This window comes from Capricornis sumatraensis, chromosome 6 (assembly GCF_032405125.1).
Source record: "Capricornis sumatraensis isolate serow.1 chromosome 6, serow.2, whole genome shotgun sequence".
Classification (NCBI taxonomy): domain Eukaryota; kingdom Metazoa; phylum Chordata; class Mammalia; order Artiodactyla; family Bovidae; genus Capricornis; species Capricornis sumatraensis.
The window spans coordinates 19,168,875-19,174,874 of NC_091074.1; positions in this window are offsets into that span (position 1 = coordinate 19,168,875).

The window sequence follows — 6,000 nt, forward strand, 5'->3', positions numbered from 1 at the left end:
AGGGCACAGGTGTTTTAGGGCAGTGAAACTCTTTGGATAGTACCCTGATGGTGGATACACCTCTTTATACATTTGTCCAAACTCAGAATGTCCAGCCCCTAGTGAACCCCAGAGTGAACACAACTGTAAACTGTACACTGTGGGTGATAACAACAAGTCCTGTAGGCCCATCAACTGTAGCAAATGTACCCTCTGGTGTGGGAGGGTGTTGATAGTAGGGGAGGCTTTGTGTATGTGTCGGGGCAAGAAATACATGGGAAATCTCTGTATCTTCTCAATTTTGCAGTGAACCTGAAACTGCTCTAAAAACTAAAGTCTATTTAAAAGAGAAAAAGGGTATAGAGTGATAAATGTTCCCAGTTCCCCTTCTTGAAGGCAACCAGTAGTACCAGTTTGGTTGTTTTTTTTTTATTAAAGGCAAATGTCTGAACCTGGACTTAGCTCAATTTGCCTGCTTCTTGGTCTGGATGCAGCAGGGGCTCAGCGAAAGATGGTGTGTGTGTTTGGTGTGTATGTGTGTAGGGGTGTGTGTGGGCAGGGGTGCTTCTCTATGCTTTTGCCTCCTGGGGCATTTAATCCAAAAGAAAATGCCCAACCCCTTCCCAGAGTCACCCCTGGCTGGGGCCGAGGGAATGGTCAGGAGCTCAGAAATGGAGAGAAACAAGAGGGTGGGCAGTGTCCTGGTGTCCTCCCCCATGAAACAACCTCTGCCAGGACAAGGAAGTACAGGATGGGTTCTCTCTCAGTGAACTCCCGTGTTCTAATTAAAATCTGACCTTAGTGGAGCACAAACAAAGGAAATGAAGACAGCTTCTTCATCACGGTTTATGCTTGGGGGTGGGGAGGAGGTGGGAACAGGACTGACCTCAGGCGTCTTGTGATGTCAGCGCCCCAGCGCCCGCTCTGGTTCTCTGCCCTCATCTTAAAACCTTAGCCAGCCGGCACCCCAGTGCCTCCGCTTACTGCTGCAGAAAGGATGGCGGGGAAGATCTAGTGTGGGTGAAGGGCGGGGGGGGAGCCGTTCACCCTTTCATCCTAGGTCTTACCTTCAGGAGTGTGGGTTTTAGGATATAACTCAGTTCCGTTTCTGTGTGACATGTCCCGTCTGGGCCTTATGGTACCCAGGAGAAAAGGAGTAGCAAAGGAAGGACTCTAAATCCCAGCACTGTGGGGGACAGACAAGTGATGGGACTGAGGGCCGCTGGGGTGGGGTGGGCAAGTGTGTGTACAGCACAAGTGGGTAGCCCTTCTAAATGCGGGGGCGGGGGAGGGCTGCTGCTCAGCCCCACCTGAGAGTTCTCACGGGGAAATAGAGTTCCATAGGATAAGCCAATGAGTAACCGATTCATTGAAGGTTGAACTTGGCAGTATAGGGAAAAAGAAAGGGCTTTCCCTCCCTCCCCCTACCCCCGCAAGATTTTGGTGTTTTTTTGATGTGGCCCATTTTTTAAAGTCTATTGAATTTGTTACAGTAGTGCTTCTGTTTTATGATTTGGTTTTTGGGCCATAAGCCATGTTGGATCTTAGCTCTCCAACCAGGAAATGAACCCACACCCCCCTACATTGGAAGGCGGAGTCTTAACCGCTTACCCTACCCACCAGGGAAGTCCCAGGGCTTTTTATCTTCGTCATTTTCAACAATGGTTTGATTTCCCTACCGTTGGTCGATACTTCGGATGAATAGGCCAGATTCTGTGATTTCTGACCCACTTCCCAGGATAAGAACAGTTCCATCCCTAAATGGCAATTTCCTTTTATATATTAAAAACTCCGGTCTTACATAGAATGGATAAACAACAAGGTTCTACCACATAGCACAGGGAACTATATTCGATATCCTGTGATTAAACCATAATATGAAAAAGAATGTATAGATATATATAACTGACTCTCTTTGCTGCACAGCAGTAATTAACATTGTAATTCAACTCTACTTCAATAAAAAAATTTTTTTTAATTCCAGTCTCATTTAAATCCAAACTTTAATTACAAATAGGATTCCAAACTTCAGCCCACCTTCTGGTTCACGTCTGATTCTCCCCTCTGCCTCTTCCAAGTTCTCCATGCTCCCCTTGCCACCAGCAGCCAGCTCCTCTAGGGGTGGGACCAGGGCTAGAAAGACAAATTTTAGGAGGCTTTCTTATCTCTTGGTCTTCCTCTATGGTAGCCAAGAGGAAGGGGATAAGCACCATTGAAATCTGCCTATTGGAGCGTCTTGCAACTAGAAGGTGGATGTACTCAACTACTTACTGCTCTCAGTTTTGAGACTTCACGAATATCCGATAGCAAGTGACGTTACAAATCTCATTTTCAGTCAAATTTCCAGATGCGTATATGAGAGCTCAAAATTATTCACCACGCTGGATCCAATCAGGCCCGTCCATCACCCATGGACTATCAAGTTTGAAGGCTTTGGGTTAGAAGAGTTCTAAGGTCTCTTCCAGCCCTCATCATTTGTGAATTTATGCTTTTCCTAGATTTAGTAAGAGGCCCTGGAAGTCATCCAAGCTTTTCCCCTTATAGGAAGGGTCCTTCCCCAGAAGGATTTCTGGGTGTCACCTACAATCTGGAAAAGCAGGAGGTGAAGGGAAGGGCCAGCAGGTGGCAGGAGAGAATAGCACAAGTCCCAGCTTCTGTCCATCAGTTGTGATTCCGGGGGTCGCTCTGAGCCCCTCTTGTGTTCTTGCAGCTGGATGGGAGGTTGATACAGGACCCCAGGAATCTCTCCAGCACCAAGAATCTTGAAGCACATCTGGAAAAGTGATGTTTCAGTTGGTGGGGATAGGGTCTCAAAGCCCTAGGTGGTTGAAATCTGAGAAGTGCAAGGTACCAATACCATTTATTGATTTTAAAAGAAAGTGTCTGTCAACCAGGACCTACTGTATAGCACAGGGAACTCTGTGTTATGTGGCAGCCTGGATGGGAGGGGACTTTGGGGGAGAATGGATACATGCATATGTGTGGCTGAATCCCTGTGCTGTCCAGCTGAAACTATCACAACATTGTTAATCAGCTATACCCCAAAACAAAAAGTTTAAAAAGTCATGGAATAAAAAAAAATAAAAAGGAAGTGGTTGTCAAAACATAAGCCTTATATCTGAAAACAAATCTCTTGTTTTACAATCAGCCTCTCACTTACCTTCCCAGGCATAATGCATAAGTCTCACAGAATCATGAAACTGCATAGTCAGAGCCTGTGGCAGTTGCAAGGGACCTGAAAGGTCATTTAAACCAATGGCACTCTTCTATGTCCTTTCCAACTACCTGTTAACAGAACTCCCCCAGGCTCTGCATGAATACATCCAGAGATGGAAGTTACTTGATGGAGCCTCACAGTGGCTTCTACATCATTTTGTCTTCTGGAGCCTACCTGGGCAAGTTGAATTCCTCTTCTTGAATTCCTGTAACAGCTTGAAAGGTTTGAAGACAGCAGTCAACTACACCCGTGACTCCTCCTAAACTCGTATTAGCAGGAAAAGCAGGCATCTGAGGACAGACAATGAATCTTCACATCTCCTGGGTCAAATTCCCTTCCTCCCAGGTAAAGAGCAGCTCCTCGACTGTGCACAGTCCTTGGCCAGGACCCCAGTCAGTGGCTCTTGATCACCTGAGTCTTTGACTTCCGTTATCAACTAAGCCCCCTAACTCTTCCATACATCACATTGATTAGACTATTAGAACTTTGGGGGTAGTTTTTTAGACCAGAGGACTGTAGATTTATTCCTTTCAAAAATTTTTTTACTGTAAAATGTAACAAACACTCAAAAGAATGCATTCATTTGCAAAGATAATATAAATACTGTGTTTCATCACCAAGGTCTTCCCAGCTGGCACTAGTGGTAAAGAACCCACTTGCCAATGCAAGAGACATAACAGACATGGGTTTGACCCCTGGGTCGGGAAGATCCCCTGGAGGAGGGCATGGCAACCCACTCCAGTATTCTAGCCTGGAGAATCCAATGAATAGAGGAGGCTGGTGGGCTACAGTCCATTGGGTCGCAAAGAGTCAGACAGGGCTGAATAAACACTCCATCGGGTCGCAAAGAGTCAGACGGGGCTGAATCAACACTCCATCTCCCAAGGTAAGAAATTACAAAGTATCCCCTACAGACCCTTTGTTTCTTTCCCTGATCACGTCCCCTCTTCCCTTCCAACTTTCCTGGCTTCTCTGATGACCATTCCATTGCTTTTCTTCATGGTTTTTATCTCCTACATGTATTCCCCAAAACAATACACTGGTAGGTTCCACATATTTTCAACTATATATAGATGGAATCTTATTGTGATTTTTTTCTATGACTTGCTTCTTTCACTCAATATTACGTGTTTAATTTTCCCTATTAAAGATATCTTGTTACAGGCCAGTTAATTCTGGCTTTAATTATTTCCTCTAACATAATCCCCTTTATAGATATTATCTACATATTTGTAAGTATTCCTTCTATATTATCATCCAAAAAATCTGGGGCAGTATTGAATGGGTACGTCTCAGGGTAGTACCTTCAGCAAACTTCTAGAAACATACTTTCTGACTAAGATCAATCCATTATTTAATACTTTCTGAGTATACTCACCCAGTAATGAATTCTCCTAGTTTTACTTTAATTCAGACTTTATTTTTCTACTTGCTCAGATGATTATCAAAAAATGCCTTGCTGCTATATATAAAATAAACAGTAAGAACCTACTATGAAGCACAGGAAGCTATATTCTGGAAAAGTATATATATATATGGCTGAATGACTTTGCTGTACACCTGAAACTAAAAACATTGTAAATCAACTATATCTTTGATCTTAGTTTTAAAAAAAACAAAACCTTGTTTGAAATCCAGATAAACTATATTTATGGCACTTTCCTGATCTGCCAGTTCAGCAACCTCATAAAAATGTGTATTGGTTCCAAGTAATTGCTCTTCTGCTTTCTAAATGGCATAAAACAGTCTTGATTTTTATGTTTTTGTATGAGATTGAGAAATCTCTTATGCACAGGTCACAAAGCAACAGTTAGAACTGGACATGAAACTACAGACTGGTTCCAAATAAGGAAAGGAGTGCGTCAAGGCTGTATATTGTCACCCTGCTTATTTAACTTATATGCAGAGTACATCATGAGAAATGCTGGGCTTACTGAAGCACAAGCTGGAATCAAGATTGCCGGGAGAAATATCAATAACCTCAGATATGCAGGTGACACCACCTTTATGGCAGGAAGTGAAGAAGAACTAAAGAGCCTCTTGATGAAAGTGAAAGAGGAGAGTGAAAAAGTTGGCTTAAAACTCAACATTCAGAAAACTTAAGATCATGGCATCTGGTTCCATCACTTCATGGCAAATAGATGGGGAAACAGTGGAAACAGTGACAGACTTTTTTGGGGGGTGGGGGGCTCCAAAATCATTACAGCCATAAATTAAAAGACTTGGAAGAAAAGTTATGACCAACCTAGACAGCATATTTAAAAGCAGAGACATTACTTTGCCAACAAAGTTCCATCTAGTCAAGGCTATGGTTTTTCCAGTAGTCATGTATGGATGTGATAGTTGGACTATGAAGAAAGCTGAACACTGAAGAATTGATGCTTTTGAACTGTGGTGTTGGAGAAGACTCTTTGAGTGTCCCTTGGACTGCAAGGAGATCCAACCAGTCCATCCTAAAGGAAATCAGTCCTGAATATTCATTGGAAGGACTGATAGTGAAGCTGAAACTCCAATACTTTGGCCACCTGATACGAAGAACTGACTCATTTGAAAAGACCCTGATGCTGGGAAAGATTGAAGGCAGGAGGAGAAGGGGATGACAGGATGAGATGGTTGGATGGCATCACCAACTCAATGGACATGAGTTTGAGTGAATTCTGGGAATTGGTGGTGGACAAGGAGGCCTGGCATGCTGCAGTCCATAGGGTTGCAAAGAGTCGGACATGATTGAGCGACTGAACTGAACTGAACTGTTGAGATTGATGGCAAGGTCACCAAGCCTATACTTGTAGGAAATTACCTTC